The following is a 17,199-nucleotide window of genomic DNA, read 5'->3' on the forward strand; positions in this document are numbered from 1 at the left end:
CATTTATTTTACCTATTAGTGTATTGGTCTAACTACTAGTGCTGACTGGCAATCGCATATTGGCGCGGTTTGTTTTCTCTTCACATATATATATATATATATATATATATATATATATATATATATAATTCCCTCAGCTCTGGCACTCAAATGCTCACAAACATTGCTGTGTCGGGTGCCCTCCAAAACGTGCTGCCAAAACCAATACTTGTCATTCACAAGTCCCAAATGGCGGCACGCCGAAAATTAATACACTGCAACTTTGCTGATGGCAATGTTTCAATGTTTCAATGTATAAACCGCGTTTGGTCCCCTGTGTTATGTGTGCACCTTCCTGACACACAAAAAGACACAGGCAGAACTCCACTGACATATATATATATATATATATATATATATATATGTATATATAGCACAGTACTTGGTCTGGCACGCACTCCTCGTTCCCGCAGGGTAACGGCTCCGGTGCCCTCCCTGAGCAAACAGGCTCTGTATAGATTGGTGGAAGGCGGCACTCAGGAGACTTTCACAAATATAGAAAAACGTGCTTTAATGTGCGTCTACGTTTCGGGTGTCGCACTCCCTTCCTCAGGACACAGCAAAACAAAGTGCCAAACAGTGCAAATACAGTACTTAAATAACTTACCATCCCCTGGCTCATCAGTCTCCAACACGGCCAGCGGCGTCCCGGTCCCCGGAGCCCGCACTTCCGGATCCGGCTGCCTACGCCCCTCCGGAGTGACGTCATTCTGTTGCCGAGCCACGCCTTGCCTTAACATTAGGCAGTAGTGACCAACCTGTGGCGCGCCACTTTGTACAGAAGCGCCACAATCTTGCGTCAGTTCGCTACAAAATAGTGGATCAGGTCCCTGAGTCAGTTCGAGGGGGCAATCGAGCCAAAAAACTGCTGCAACTAGAGGCGAGATGGATTTATAAGTTAGTTAGACACGATCCATCCGCGTGGTTTAAATGAATATTTAAGTCTGAGCAGCTTTTTATGAGACTAAAAGTTGAGTGGGGATAAACTGGATAAACCAGTATGCCTGCATGTCATAAGCATCACGCAGCGTATTAAAAGATCACACTAAATCAGTGTTAATATGCTGAACAACTCCATATTCTAGCCACTTTATACCCTGTGTCTTTAGTCCCTCGGCGAGACATGTGCTCACTGAGGGTGTCCACTAAGTGTAGGAGTTTGGTGGCCTTCTGCCCGCTCTTTCAACACGCGTTATTTGATGGCAAGTTATGCAAACCAATAAGAGCAGGAGTGTGCCGTGTTTTAATATTTTATATATGTCATTGTTTGCATCCATTTATCATTGATTTTTCAGATCTCACTCATTGTGTTTGCAATGTGTGTCCTATGCACTATGATTTGTTTACACTGTTATCCACGATCGTGGTCATATTGGCACTGTTTTAGCTGTATTTTTGTTATGTTACCATAGGGTTCCATCCCCATGACAACGGTTGTTCAGAGCCTGCGTGCACTCTCCCCACGGCCGCGTCGCTCGGCAACGGAATGACGTCACTCTGGAGGGGCGTAGGCAGCCGGATCCGGAAGTGCAGGCTCCGGGGACCGGGACGCCGCTGGCCGTGTTGGAGACTGATGAGCCAGGGGATAGTAAGTTATTTAAGTACTGTATTTGCACTGTTTGGCACTTTGATTTGCTGTGTCCTGAGGAAGGGAGTGCGACTCCCGAAACGTAGACGCACATTAAAGCACGTTTTTCTACATTTGTGAAAGTCTCCTGAGTGCCGCCTTCCACCAATCAATATATATATATATATATATATATATATATATATATATATATTAGTGCAAATACAGCATCATGAATTCCAACGTTTCAACACCATGCAGGGTGTTTTTTGTTGTTTTTTTCAAGTAAACAATGTGGTTGAAAAAAACACCCTGCATGCTGTTGAAACGTTGGGATCCTTGATGCTGTATTTGCACTAATATATTTATATATAAGTCTGTCGAATTCCACCTGTGTCTTTTTGTGTGTCAGGAAGGTGCAAACCTCACACAGCAAACCATACCAGGCTATATCATTATGCAAGGAGGGCACCCTGGCACCGGCAGCTAATCGTATTTTTGCTGAGTGCAGAACATCCACACAAATTTTTATTTTTTTTACAAATTATATATATATATATATATATATATATATATATATATATATACATATACACAGTGGTCGAAGTGGAAATTTTGAAGTGGGGGTATGGAAAAGTCAAGGACGTGTCACCCAAAAGGGGGTGTCCAGCGTAGTAAAACCCCTTATACTATCTAGTACTGGTGCCCCTTTCACCTTATAGCACACGATACGAGCTGAAATTCACATTATAGCACACGGTACGAGCCAAAATTCACATTATAGCACACTGAATGAGCCGAAATTCACATTATAGCACACTTAATGAGCCGAAATTCACATTATAGCACACTGAATGGGCCGAAATTCACATTGTAGCACACTGAATGGGCCGAAATTCACATTGTAGCTCAATGAATGAGCCAAAATTCACATTGTAGCACACTGAATGAGCCGAAATTCACATTATAGCACACTGAATGAGCCGAAATTCACATTGTAGCACACTGAATGAGCCGAAACTCACATTGTAGCACACTGAATGAGCCGAAATCCACATTATAGCACACTGAATCAGCCGAAATTTACATTATAGCACACTGAATGAGACGAAATTCACATTGTAGCACACTGAATGAGACGAAATTCACATTATAGCACACTGAATGACCCGAAATTCACATTGTAGCACACTGAATAAGCTGAAACTCACATTGTAGTACACTGAATGAGCCGAAATTCACATTATAGCACACTGAATGAACCGAAATTCACATTGTAGCACACTGAATGAACCGAAATTCACATTATAGCACACTGAATGAGCTGAAATTGTGACAGCAGAGACAGCCAGAGTGACAGCAGGGACAGGGAGAGAGAGTGACAACAGGGAGAGAGAGAGTGACGACAGGGAGAGAGAGAGTGACGACAGTGACAGCAGGGAGAGAGTGACGACAGTGACAGCAGGGAGAGTGAGAGTGATGACAGTGACAGCAGGGAGAGAGTGACGACAGTGACAGCAGGGAGAGAGTGACGAGAGTGACAGCAGGGAGAGAGTGACAGTAGGGACAGGGACAGTAATGACAGGGAGAGAGGGTGACAGCAGGGGACCATTACCTGACTGTGGTCGGTGGAGGCACCCATGGGCAGCGGCGGTTAAGTCCCTCTGACTGCCATTTGTTGCAGGTGGCGGCTGGCGGCAGTGAGCGGCTGGCACCGGTGAGCGGCTGTGAGCTAGTACAGCGCTCTACACAGCCGAGTAGGGATGGGAATACCATGTGCAGCAAGATGGCCACTTCCCTCGCCTCCTGCTGCACTTTAATTTCCGGGTCAGTGGAAGTAGTGGCGGTATACCATACCGCTGTATACCGCCCCACTTCGACCACTGTATATATATATATATATATATATATATATATATATATACATACATATACATACATACATATACATATATATATATATATATATATATTTGTTGTTGTTTTTTATTATTTTTTCTCTCCTGTCTTCCCCCACTCCCCTTCAGGCAGTTGCTCACCTACAATGATGCACAGCAGGCAGCAGTGGCGGCATCCACTGTTCCTGATGCCGGTGTCCGTCCAACACTGTACCGCACTACAATCAAAAAACTCTGCAAAAACTACAGCTCCCAGCTTTGCGGCCAGGAGCTCTCAGCAGTAAGGGCTGCTGGGAGCTGTAGTTTCTACACATTCTTGATTGTAGTACGGTGCAAGTGCCGGACACCAGCATCAAGAACAGTGGCTGCCGCTGCTGTGGTCACTTACTTCACTGCGGGTGAGGAGAGGTTGGGGAGCGGAAGGGGGGGGGGGGCGGCGGCAGACAGGTGATCCTGCAGCCTCTGCAAAGTGAATCTACCCCAATGGGTAGATACGCCCCTGTGATAGACCCCCAGGATGATTTGAAATGTAATAATGAAGTCACTGTGAAATATTTGGTTGGGATGAGCCAGCAGCTGAGAAATCAACAAAGAAATCTAAAGCTGGTGATTCCTGACCTACCGAACAGTAATTGTCATGACATTGAGCCTGGGGATTATATGATGATTCGAAATTTCTTACGCTCAGGTTGCCTCATAGCCAGGTGGGAAGGACCATACCAAGTCTTGTTAACCAGCACGACAGCACTGAAGGTCGCCAAAAGAGAAACTTGGGTCCACTCGTCCCACAGCAAGAAGGTCGCTGACCCGGAAGAGAACTCGTGACAAAGAGGTATAGTTACTAAGCTCCCGATTTTGATCAATTTGGTGTTTTTTCTTCAAAGTGTCATCTCGGGAATTTACTAAACCAAAATCTCGGCAGTGATGAGGGCATTCGTATTTTTTTGGAAGTCAAAGAAAAAAAATATGAATGAATACACCATCGGTCAAATGCGCCTGTTATTTTATACAACTCGGTAATTTACTAAAAATTGTAATTCACAAACACTGCCGGCAATAGCCAAACACTGCCGTGAAAAAATACAAATCGTAAAAAAAAGCAGTTTTAAAATAGACCTGCTTTATTTTACCATGTTCTGATAGGCATGCACGGATCAGCGAGATCCGTGCATGTTTATCAGTGGGAAGGGGTGTGAAAGGGTTAAAAATCAGAAAAAAAAATGTGTGGGGTCCCCCCTACTAAGCATAACCAGCCTCGGGCTCTTTGAGCCGGTCCTGGTTGAAAAAAATATAGGGAAAAAATTGACAGGGATTCCCTCATATTTAAACAACCAGCACCGGGCTCTGCGCCTGGTCCTGGTGCCAAAAGTATGGGGGACAAAAAGCGTAGGGGTCCCCCGTATTTTTAACACCAGCATTGGGCTCCACTAGTCAGAGAGATAATGCCACAGCCGGGGGACACTTTTATATAGGTCCCTGCGGCCCTGGCATTAAATCACTAACAAGTAACCACTGGCCGGGGTACCCTGGAGGAGTGGGGACCCCTTAAATCAAGGGGTCCCCCCTCCAGCCACCCAAGGGCCAGGGGTGAAGCCCGAGGCTGTCCCCCCCCCATCCTAGGGTGGCGGATGGGGGGCTGATAACCAAGTGTAAAAATAAGAATATTGTTTTTTGTAGCAGTACTACAAGTCCCAGCAAGCCTCCCCCGCAAGCTGGTACTTGGAGAACCACAAGTACCAGCATGCGGTGGAAAAACGGGCCCGCTGGTACCTGTAGTACTACTACAAAAAAAATACCCAACAAAAAACAACACACACACCGTGACAGTAAAACTTAATTACATACATGCACACCTACATACACACATACTTACCTATGTTCACACGAGGCTCGGTCCACTTCTCCATGTAGAATCCACGGGGTACCTGTGAATAAAATTATACTCACACAATCCAGGGTAGCTTCTGTCCTCTTCTACTTGTAATCCACGTACTTGGCAAAAAAACAGACCGAAAAACCCGAACCACGCACTGAAAGGGGTCCCATGTTTATACATGGGACCCCTTTCCCCGACTGCCGGGACCCCTCGTGACGCCTTTCAAAGAGGGTCCCTTCAGCCAATTAGGGAGCGCCACGTCGTGGCACTCTCCTGATTGGCTGTGCGCTCCTGAGCTGTCAGTCAGGCTGCACACTGAAGATACAATGTAGTGCATAGGCGCTCCATTGTATCCAATGGTGGGAACTTTGCGGTCAGCGGTTGAGGTTACTCGCGGTCAACCGCTGACCGCAAAGTTCCTCCAGGGTACCCCGGCCAGGGGTGACTTGTAAGTGATTTAATGCCAGGGCCGCAGGGACCTATAGAAACATAGAAACATAGAATTTGTCGGCAGATAAGAACCACTTGGCCCATCTAGTCTGTCCCTTATTTTTTATTTTTATTTTTTTTTTATATTATTTTTTATCACTAACCTTATTTGATCCTTATTTCTTTGTAAGGATATCCTTATGTCTACTCTATCCCATGCATGTTTAAATTGCTCTACTGTCTTAGCCTCTACCACCTCTGATGGGAGGCTATTCCACTTGTCCACTACCCTTTCTGTGAAATAATTTTTCCGCAAATTTCCCCTGAACCTCCCCCCCTCCAGTCTCAGTGCATGTCCTCGTGTCCTATTGCTTCTCTTCATTTGGAGAATGTTTCCCTCCTGGACTTTGTTAAAACCCTTCATATATTTGAAAGTTTCTATCATGTCCCCCCTTTCCCTTCTCTGCTCCAAACTATACATATTGAGATTTCTTAGTCTTTCTGGGTATGTTTTGTGATGTAGGCCATGCACCATTTTAGTTGCCCTCCTTTGTACAGTTTCTAATGTATTAATATCCTTTTGAAGATATGGCCTCCAGAACTGAATACAGTATTCTAGATGAGGCCGTACTAATGACCTATACAGTGGCATTATTACTTCTTTCTTTCTGCTGCTGATTCCTCTCCCAATGCAGCCAAGCATCTGACTAGCCTTCCTCATTGCCTTGTTACATTGCTTACCTGCTTTTAAGTCATCTGAAATAGTGACTCCTAGATCCCTTTCCTCCTCAGTAGTTTCCAGTATAGTGCCATTAATACTGTATTTAGCTTTAGGATTTTTGAGACCCAAGTGCATGATTTTGCATTTTTTGGCATTAAACTGTAATTGCCAGACTCTTGACCATTCCTCTAGTCTACCTAGATCCTCAATCATTTGTTTTACCCCACCTGGTGTGTCTACCCTGTTGCATACCTTTGTGTCATCTGCAAAAAGGCATACTTTCCCTTTAATGCCATTTGCAATGTCACCAATAAAGATATTAAAAAGCACTGGTCCAAGTACAGATCCCTGGGGTACTCCACTGGTAACATTTCCCTCCTGTGAATGCACTCCATTTACCACAACTCTCTGTTTTCTATCCTTCAACCAAGATCTTATCCATTCAATAATCCTAATATCCAATCCCAAACTTTCAAGTTTATTTAGCAGTCTGCGATGTGGAACTGTGTCAAAAGCCTTACTAAAGTCTAGATAAGCTATATCCATGGCTCCACCTTTATCCATCACTTTAGTCACACAATCAAAAAAGTCAATAAGATTTGTTTGACATGATCTCCCCCCAGTGAATCCATGCTGTTTGGGATCCAGTAAATTGCCGGATTTGAGATAATCTACAACTCTTTCTTTTAAGAGTGTTTCCATCAATTTCCCTACTACTGATGTAAGACTCACTGGTCTGTAGTTGTTTGCCTCTTCCTTGCTTCCACTTTTGTGCAGTGGGACTACGTTTGCTCTTTTCCAGTCCCCTGGAATTTCTCCTGTAGCTAATGACTGGTTGAATAATTCTGTCAATGGTGCTACCAGCACCTCTTTAAGTTCTTTTAATATCCTTGGATGTATCCCATCTGGCCCCATAGATTTGTCCACTTTCAGCTTTGAGAGTTCTGTTAGGACCTTCTCCTCTGTAAATGTACTTGTTTCATTTTCCTGAATATCCCTGCAACTTAACTGTGGCCCCTTCCCCTCTCTTTCAGTAGTAAATACTGAGCAAAAATAATCATTAAGATGATCTGCTATTAAATTGTCTCCTTCAACAAGACTCCCAGTGTCCGTCTTTAGTTTTATAATTCTGCCTTTTTTTTTTCTCTTTTCGCTTATATACCTAAAAAAAAGTTTTGCCTCCTTTACCCACTGACTGGGCCATTTTCTCCTCAGCTTGTGCCTTTGCACATCTGATTACCTTCTTTGTCTCCTTCTGTCTAACAAGATATATCTTTTTGTCTTCATTATTTTGTGTCTGCTTATATTTCCTAAAAGCCATCTTTTTTGCTCTCACAATATTTGCTACTTCTTTTGCAAACCACACTGGCTTCCTTTTCCTTGTGTTTTTCCTAACAGTTTTGATACAAAGGTCTGTTGCCTTCAATATTGCACATTTGAATGTTTCCCACCTCTCCTGCACTGTTTCCAAGTTCCTCCACTCTGCCAAAGAATCGCTTACACATTTTCCCATCCCTACAAAATCAGCCTTCCTAAAATCCAACACCTTTGTTTTTGTATGGGACGAGTCAGTCTCTGTCTTAATGCTGAACCATACTGCTTGATGATCACTGGATCCCAGGTTTTCACCCACTTTTACGTCCGATAATCTGTCTCCATTTGTAAGTATTAAGTCTAATATTGCGTCTTTCCGAGTGGGCTCCCTCACCAAAAGTGTCCCCCTGCTGTGGCATTATCTCTGACAAGTGGAGCCCGGTGCTGGTGTTAAAAATACGGGGGACCCCTACGCTTTTTGTCCCCCGTATTTTTGGCACCAGGACCAGGCGCAGAGTGCGGTGCTGGTTGTTTAAATATGGGGGAACCCATGTAAATTTTTTCCCCATATTTTTTCAACCAGGACCGGCTCAAAGAGCCCGAGGCTGGTTTTGCTTAGGAGGGGGGACCCCACGCAAATTTTTTCTTGATTTTTAACACTTTATATTTTTCTTAAAGGTGCACAATGAAGCCCTGCACGGATCTCACAGATCCGGCCGAGATTCATTGTGTTAATGTCGGCAGTGTTTTACTATTCACTCCCGTAAAACACTGGCCGAAATTACGAATGACATCGACATCGGAAAAAACGAAAATGCAGAATACGACAGCATAGTAAATGTGGCGTAAAAAATTCAAAAAGTTGCAAATTCACACATTCGATGTCATTCGTGTTTGAACTTTAACCTCATTCAGAAAAATACGAATTTTAGTAAATATACCCCAAAGTAGTTTGGTAACTGTGTGTTCAAAGAGAAAGGCAAAGAGAACCTCATATCACTAGAGTGTTTGTTCCGGGAAAGTTGAGAGGCAGGACTGTTGAAAGGCATCTGAGCACGGAGAGCAATAAGATCTAGGACGGTTGTCGCACCATTTTCTTTTTTTCACCTCCTCCTGCATTTTTCCTTTCTTTTCTCCTCCTTATTTTCCTTCTTTCCCCTAACGAAATGGATCTATCACAAGAGACTGCGTTTCGGGTTCTACTAGTAATTCTGTTTTTGATCAGGACAATTTGTTTTGGTGAGGGTCCCAGAGAGGTCGAGCAGGGATCTGGAATGGGTTCTGATGGCGAGTAGGAATTTGTAGGATCTCAGGAGCAGCACATCACTCGAGTAAAGGCTGGTATCAGTAAGCGCTCCGGTAGTCATGGAGCTCGGAGGCACTCTGAAGGGTTATTGTCTGATGAATATTGTATTTGTAGGAATTGTGAAAATATAGTCGAGGATGGGTGCATCCAGAGATGTCAGTCCAACCTTAATATCGACATGGACCGCCATCCGTTGAGTGATTACCACTCACTAGTGGGTAAGGTCTTAAACCAGACAGAATGCTGGGTGTGCTCACAGGTACCTCAAGGTCAGAGTAAGTCAGGATTAGTACCATACCCTTTAGCAATAGATGAGGTACTCGAATTACGAGGTGGGAGACCGGTGGACAAGAAATTAAATATCTCTAGGCCCCCTAGTTTGAAGCTCCACCAGTATCATGTAGACAGGTCCTTATTGTGTTTTAATATTTCCAATTACCGAAAGCCAGGAAATTGGGAAGTGACGTGGAATAACCAGACAATGACCTTTTCACACAGAGCTGATAAGATACCCATAGACTCTGAACTTGTGCGCCAAATAGCCAACAGTGGGAGGTATTTTCGGTATAGGTATACCCGTGGAAGCAAGACCATGTGGGTTGGAAAAGTATCGTCAGGTATTGTGCCCATATCATCCAGCCCGATACTTGTACTGAGCAGATGGGAGAACTAGGGATTGGTTTCTTTACTTGGAAAGTTTGCAATATGGTGATGTTACATTTTGTCCCCTATGTTCTCCCAGATGATGCCTATTTGATATGTGGGAGGAAAGCGTACAAGTGGCTTGCCCCGAGCTCAGAGGGATTGTGTTAAATTGGGAGAGTACTACCAGAGGTCATGACCATAACCCATGATAAAATGAAAGACGTTCACTGCAGTGCTCAGGCTCCTTATACTCATACTCACTATGAACACATCATCAAGAGACACCTTATAGATAGGGCAGAGCATGCAGCCTCTGATTTGATCCATGAATCCACCGGGATTCAGTTCCTTCTCGCATTAGACATCACCTGTACTGCCAGAGGAACTATAAATTATAGGTATATCCATGCGCTAGCGAACTTGATAGATAATATCACTGAGATGTATGATGACACCTTCAGGTATACGGGAAGGGAGTTACAAGCCTACAAGAAGGAACTGATCCAGCACAGGATGGTCCTAAATTACGTCACAGCCGTGACAGGTGGGTACTGTGTTACTCTGGCAACTCAATATGGTGTGAAGTGCTGTACGTATATTACGAACAGCACTGACGACCCCACGGAGATCATCGATCAGAAGATGGACGAGATCTTGCAGTTGAAGTGGGAGTTCAGGAGGAAGCACAACCTTACCATAGCAACTGTGAGTAATGAACTGTCCGGCTGGGTTTCATGGTTGAACCCACACAAATAGTTCTTAAGTTTAGGAGAGTGGGCTCAAAATGTCATTATGAGTGTGGGGAAGTTTCTCCTTTGTATCCTGGGAGTCATCATAATTATTGGTTTGATATTTAGGTGTGTTCAAATTCTAACGCGGCGCAAGCACGGCACAAATTTGATGAGTCTAAGGAGCGAGGGCGCTGTTACAGCAGCAGATTTAATTTATGATCCATCCATAGAGACAGCGTTATGATAAGGATTGCAAATGAATTTCATGGCCTGTTTCTTTCACCCATTTTTCTTTGTCTCCCCCTCTGCCCAGATACATCCAACTGGAAAAGACGTCAGCCCTACCCAAAATGTTTATGTGAATGTATTTTTATATATGTGTCTTATCTTCATCTCTTCAACCTCCAGTTAATGGCACACATAGTCGACAGGTGATATCCACATATACTAGCACTCACATATGTTCCCCCTTCATGTATTATCAACTAAATGTGCACCCCATTTGTTGGAACAAGAAGCCGAAAAAACTCGGTAGTGCTTGTTGGCCCATTTACAGACCCTTAATATGGGATGAGAAGGATTTAATGTATACTTCGCAATACCTCGAAGCTTATTTAGAACATATACGGCACGATGATACATGCCCCTCAGACATGGATTCATACATACATGCTTTTTACTATCCCACTAGGTCATACTTTTCCCACCTACAACTCTCCTCCGATTACCCAAGCTTCTATATATATTGTATAGATATTTTTCTGTTTATTGATTAGTTAGTGGCAGTTATTGGTGACTGCCAAAGGGTGGACTGTCGAAGTCGAAAAATATTGCAATACACACAGCACGTACAAACTACACACAGATGGCCTCCGTGCGCGTACTTATTCTGCCGTGCGTGCACATATTCGCAATTTGCGTATGGTCGCTCCCGAGGTCTTGCATATTAGCGCGTGGTATGAGTATTTACGGTAGTGTTTGTAGTCGCATGGAAAAAGCCATAAAAACACATTACATATTTAATCCAAATAGTGCACAATGTACACATAGTCTCCCTGCATCACACCAGCAAGTTACAATAGTTTAAATGGTATCAAAACAAAGGATTCACCTTTACAGGATAGGAGGGGACAGAACAAGGTTATAAGGTGGTGTTTGGTATCCAGCTGTAGGGTATTTTAAGGGCAATATTCCGGTGTTGGTTTGCAGAAGATCGCACGCTCCTGCTAAAAGTTATGCGCAGGAGCAGAATATAAATATTAACTGTGTTTACTGTACATTTGGTATGCAGCGGGAACCCAGAGGAGACCACCTACAAGTGCACCTGGAACAGACATCGCCCACCTATTCAAACCAACCTATGACCTCTCCGTTACTGTAAATGACCATCCCTGTGTCCAATGGACAAAGAGATTAAAGTATCCATTGTGTTAGGTTTTGGAATATTGTATAAAAGTGCCAGCTGCATGCCCGGCCACACACAGACTCTGAAGGTCATCTACCTTGATGACTGAGGACCAGACCGGGAAGCGCATGTGAAACCAAACACGTATGTACCATTGATTGTAGCCATTCTTCTATTGTATTGTATTGTTTATATTGTAACCCCCTGCAAGTATAGAACCGTTGGTGGGTTAGACCCCAACCTAGTTTTGAATTACAATTGGTGTTGTGTCCCATTTCCTTGCTAAGGTTTAAAGCGTATTTACAGCCACTCGGGCTGCTGCATTGTGCTAACAGCATATAGGCCTGTGTACGCAAACTGTGTAGTCACTACGCCCTTTCGGCGTACATACGCAGAGTGCGTGCACTGTACGATCTTGTGTACGCAAGGTTTGTGAACAATATAAGGGAGAAAGGTTAATTACAGCGGCTGCAGCGGCTCAATATTAAAGTGTATCAAGTGTGTTTAAAGTATAAGCTTTTTAGTCCTGTATGTAAACCAGCGTTTACAACCATTTCCGTAAAGAGGGGAGGATCCGATGCAACCGCAGAACCCTTACTCTTAACCTTCCTATCCTTCTTGTGTATGCGATGCGCAATGAGTCTGGCTTACTTACGCGGGCGCCTAGGGGACCCAGAAGACCTAGTATCTGAAGAAGAACTGGAAGAAGAACTGTTGGAAGAAAAATGCGTAACTATCTCACCAGTTCCAGAAGGACCTCCCACCTCTTCGGATGCGGCGGCGGGGCCGGATAGCCCTTCTTCAGGGACCCGAGATCCCCCATCTTCGCCTGTTCCACAAGGCCAAATCTGCTGCATCGACTACCTCCTCTGCACTGCACCGGAACCCGACTCTGCCAAGGTCGCAGATGACCTCCCGGGAGGAGAAACCTCTCTGGATGCATCAACACCTAATGGGGAGACAGAAGTGGGGAGCAGGGGAGGGACAAACCTGGAGGGGGCCGGGTGGGGGGACAGGAGGCAAGGGAGGGAAGCAGGGGAAGCTGGGAAAGGGAACCAGTGCGGTCACAGGCTCTGCGCTCGCTGCGCTAAGGCCGTACCGAAGGCAGGAGGCCAGGGTGCCTGGGCGATGGAACTCGGGTGACATGCGTTAGGGGCCTGCGTGAATGGCGCTGACCATTATGGGGTCTGAGGGAGGTCCCCGTGGGAAAATCCCCCGGCGTAAGACCCCAAAAAGGGGGCTAACCCCGGAACCACATGGACAGGCCATGTTGGGCTAGAGCCCTGCGCGTGCGGAAACATTGCAGGCAAAATAAGGGGAAAAGAGGGGGGCCCAAAAACCGTGAAAGCTAGGCGACATGGCCGAACTCATGATGGGAAAATGTTGGGTTCCCAACCAGGCCGCCGACCAGAAGGAGCCGGCAGGAAACCCGAGGGAGCCGCTTGCCGTATGTTGCCCGGCGTCGTAAACGTAGTGGACATGGCACTTTGAGCGGACACCATCTGCATTAAACCGTGCTGGCCCGCAGGTGGCGTAACCGCTCCCCGCCACAGGCTTCCGGACGGGGGCGGACCTACGTGGGCGAGGCATTACTGAAGCAAGGGACTTGGGAAAAACACTGCAGCACAGCCTGGGAGGGGAGAGAATGAAACAGGGGACACACAGCAAATACACAGAGCACAATGCAATAAGTAAATACACTATCCAAAATGGCAAGAGGAAGATGGCTGCCGGTCAAGCATATATATACCCCATGTATACACTCCTCCTACACAACTGCCTGATAGGCCAACTAGGTCACATGACCCCCACCTGTCAATCACTAAGGCTAGCCCTGCCCTTTCTTAAATCAAATAATCCCGAAAAGTGAGGGCGCTTATTTGGCTTCGAGCCTATGCAGCTCTCTGCCTGCTTTATTAAATTTTTACCTAATGTAACTTCATGCAGCACCTCTCATAAACTTCTTAGGGGAGCTCAGTAACATAGCCAGGTATAATACATCCAGTAGCGGATCTTGCTACGGGCACGCAGGATTTTTGCCCGGGGCGACGCCTTCCAGAGGGCGCCGCCGCCGTAGCAAGATCCGCTACTGGTGCCGCCCGGTCCTCGGTAGATGCGGGGTAGCGTCAGTAGATTTCAGTGGATGCGGTGCAGTGTGGTGCGACATTAAGTCATCGCGCACCGCACGGCATTGTGGGAGCAGCATATAGACACTAGGGGTCATGATTGACCTCTAGTGTATATGCGGTGCTATGGGAGAGACGTCATGACGCCTCTCCCATAGATGAGAGGAGCGGCTCCGGTGGCCAGAGACGGAGGGCAGCAGCGGTCGGAAATCAGGAGCGGGGATGGTGAGTATTAATTAATTATTAATTTTTTTATTTTTGTAAGCAGCACAACTCTACTGGGGGCACAAACGGGGGCACAACTCTACAGGGGGCATAACTGACCACGCCCCTTTATGAAGTCACGCCCCTATTTTTGCCCGGGATGCCACAAGGCCTAGAACCGGCCCTGAATACATCATTTAAGGAAACTGAGTGGCGAATATCTGCAATGGCGGATAAACAGTAAGGGTGGCCTCCAGGTAGCATAGCAGAATAAGGGAAGAAGCAAGGGAGAAAGGAAGTGGGAGTGGGGGGGAGGAGCTAACAGTGGCAGACACAGGAGAAGTGTGGACCAAGGGAATAGGAGAAGCTAGGGAGGGGCTGACCCTCCCAGTGCAGAGAGACATACTTAAGGGGGAGGGAGCAAATAAGGCAGCATTGTGAGCAGAGATTTGCAGCTTGCAGCATCTGACCTAGCTCACAGGTCCTCAGCACATGACTTAATAGGAAACCTACCCCCTCTCCATCGTGATGGTCAGGCTGACGCGCACCGGAGAAGCCCCACAGCAGTACCAGGACGTAACCCGCGGGCAGCACTGGAAAGGCATCCTATGGCCTTCAGTTACTGTGCACACCAGCTGAGATAGTGCCACCACACCCATGCCGCTGGTGACAGAGCCAGCAGAGGACAGGCAAGAGAGGCACTAGAGAACACACGTGGCCACCAGGAAGGAGCAGACACCAGGGATCAGCAGGTCGAAGTGGAGTCCCCGGGCTCCGAGAAATCAGTCCTGGAGCGGGTAAATATGCACCTTCTCTTCCCCCCACATGCAGCTTAACCATCCTCACCCCCCCCTCAGGCGGCACCTAATAACTGCCTGCAGTAAACCCCGGACACGTCATGCGCCACGCCCCCCCTTTACCCATGCAGGCCCGCTGCAGCCGCCAACACCATCCCTGCTGCTCACCATCTCAGGGGGTCAGCAATCCCTAGACATATTGTCTACACCGGAGTTGACCCTTCCTCCACACCCACACACAGCCCTCTGGCTTTCGGGACATCAGTCCTGGAGTGGGTAGATAGTTACTGACCACCAACCTCTCCTCCGCTACCTCCCACTCCGGCACTCACGTTTTGCTCTCAGGGGGCAGCAAGCGCAGCACTTCCCACTACGCCCGCCTCCTTAATAATGGCAGAGCAAGGTTACCATGGCCTACTGTGATCTGGGCTACATCAGCCCGTACTGCCTGCAGCCAGCCCTCTCCCAGCGATAGCTAAAGTCCCTCCCCTCAGCTACCAATTCCCAAGCAGTGGGTACGCCATGCTCTGGCCCCACCAGCCCCCATCGCCAGCTGCATTGTGTGTCCCTGGACTGCAGGAAGGCATAGAGCTCCTCTTCCCTCTATGCAGCTAGCAGAGCCTGGCCAAGTCAGATAGCCCACGCTCCTGAACCCCGGCCTCACGCAGGCATCTCACGGCACTTTGCAGTTGCCATACCAGTTCCCCACGTGGGCGCCAAACCCCCACGCATGCTCACCCTCTACCCCTACAGACTTTCCCCTCTGCAGCATCACATTCCCTTCCCCCACTAGGCCCCTGCTACTCATCCCCAGCAGGTCCCCAACTCCTCCCCCTCAAATTCTCACTTCCTACCACCAGCAATCCCCTACTCCTCACCCACAACAGGCACCTCCCCCCGCAATGGCCAACCTCACACCCTCTGCCAGCCCTTAAGGTGTATGTACAGTATGTATGTATATGTGCATATAGAGGGATTTATACGTATACACATAGATATATCATATATATATGTAGAGGGCTGGTCATATATGCTGCGCACAGGGATGGGTACGGATGCATGTGTGGACATTAGTGATGTGCACCGGAAATTTTTCGGGTTTTGTGTTTTGGTTTTGGATTCGGTTCCGCGGCCGTGTTTTAGATTCGGACGCATTTTGGCAAAACCTCCCTGAAAAGTTTTTGTCTGATTCGGGTGTGTTTTGGATTCGGGTGTTTTTTTACAAAAAACCCTCAAAAACAGCTTAAATCATAGAATTTGGGGGTCATTTTGATCCCATAGTATTATTAACCTCAATAACCATAATTTACACTCATTTTCAGTCTATTCTGAACACCTCACACCTCACAATATTATTTTTAGTCCTAAAATTTGCACCGAGGTCGCTGGATGGCTAAGCTAAGCGTCACAAGTGGCTGACACAAACACCTGGCCCATCTAGGAGTGGCACTGCAGTGTCAGGCAGGATGGCACTTCAAAAAAATAGTCCCCAAACAGCACATGATGCAAAGAAAAAAAGAGGCGCACCAAGGTCGCTGTGTGACTAAGCTAAGCGACAAAAGTGGCCGACACAAACACCTGGCCCATCTAGGAGTGGCACTGCAGTGTCAGGCAGGATGGCACTCCCAAAAAATTGTCCCCAAACAGCACATGATCCAAAGAAAAAAAGAGGCGCACCAAGGTCGCTGTGTGACTAAGCTAAGCGACAAAAGTGGCCGACACAAACACCTGGCCCATCTAGGAGTGGCACTGCAGTGTCAGGCAGGATGGCACTTCAAAAAAATAGTCCCCAAACAGCACATGATGCAAAGAAAAAAAGAGGCGCACCAAGGTCGCTGTGTGACTAAGCTAAGCGACACAAGTGGCCGACACAAACACCTTGCCCATCTAGGAGTGGCACTGCAGTGTCAGGCAGGATGGCACTTCAAAAAAATTGTCCCCAAACAGCACATGATGCAAAGAAAAAAAGAGGCGCACCAAGGTCGCTGTGTGACTAAGCTAAGCGACAAAAGTGGCCGACACAAACACCTGGCCCATCTAGGAGTGGCACTGCAGTGTCAGGCAGGATGGCACTCCCAAAAAATTGTCCCCAAACAGCACATGATCCAAAGAAAAAAAGAGGCGCACCAAGGTCGCTGTGT

Source organism: Pseudophryne corroboree, chromosome 10 (genome assembly GCF_028390025.1).
Source record: "Pseudophryne corroboree isolate aPseCor3 chromosome 10, aPseCor3.hap2, whole genome shotgun sequence".
Taxonomy (NCBI): domain Eukaryota; kingdom Metazoa; phylum Chordata; class Amphibia; order Anura; family Myobatrachidae; genus Pseudophryne; species Pseudophryne corroboree.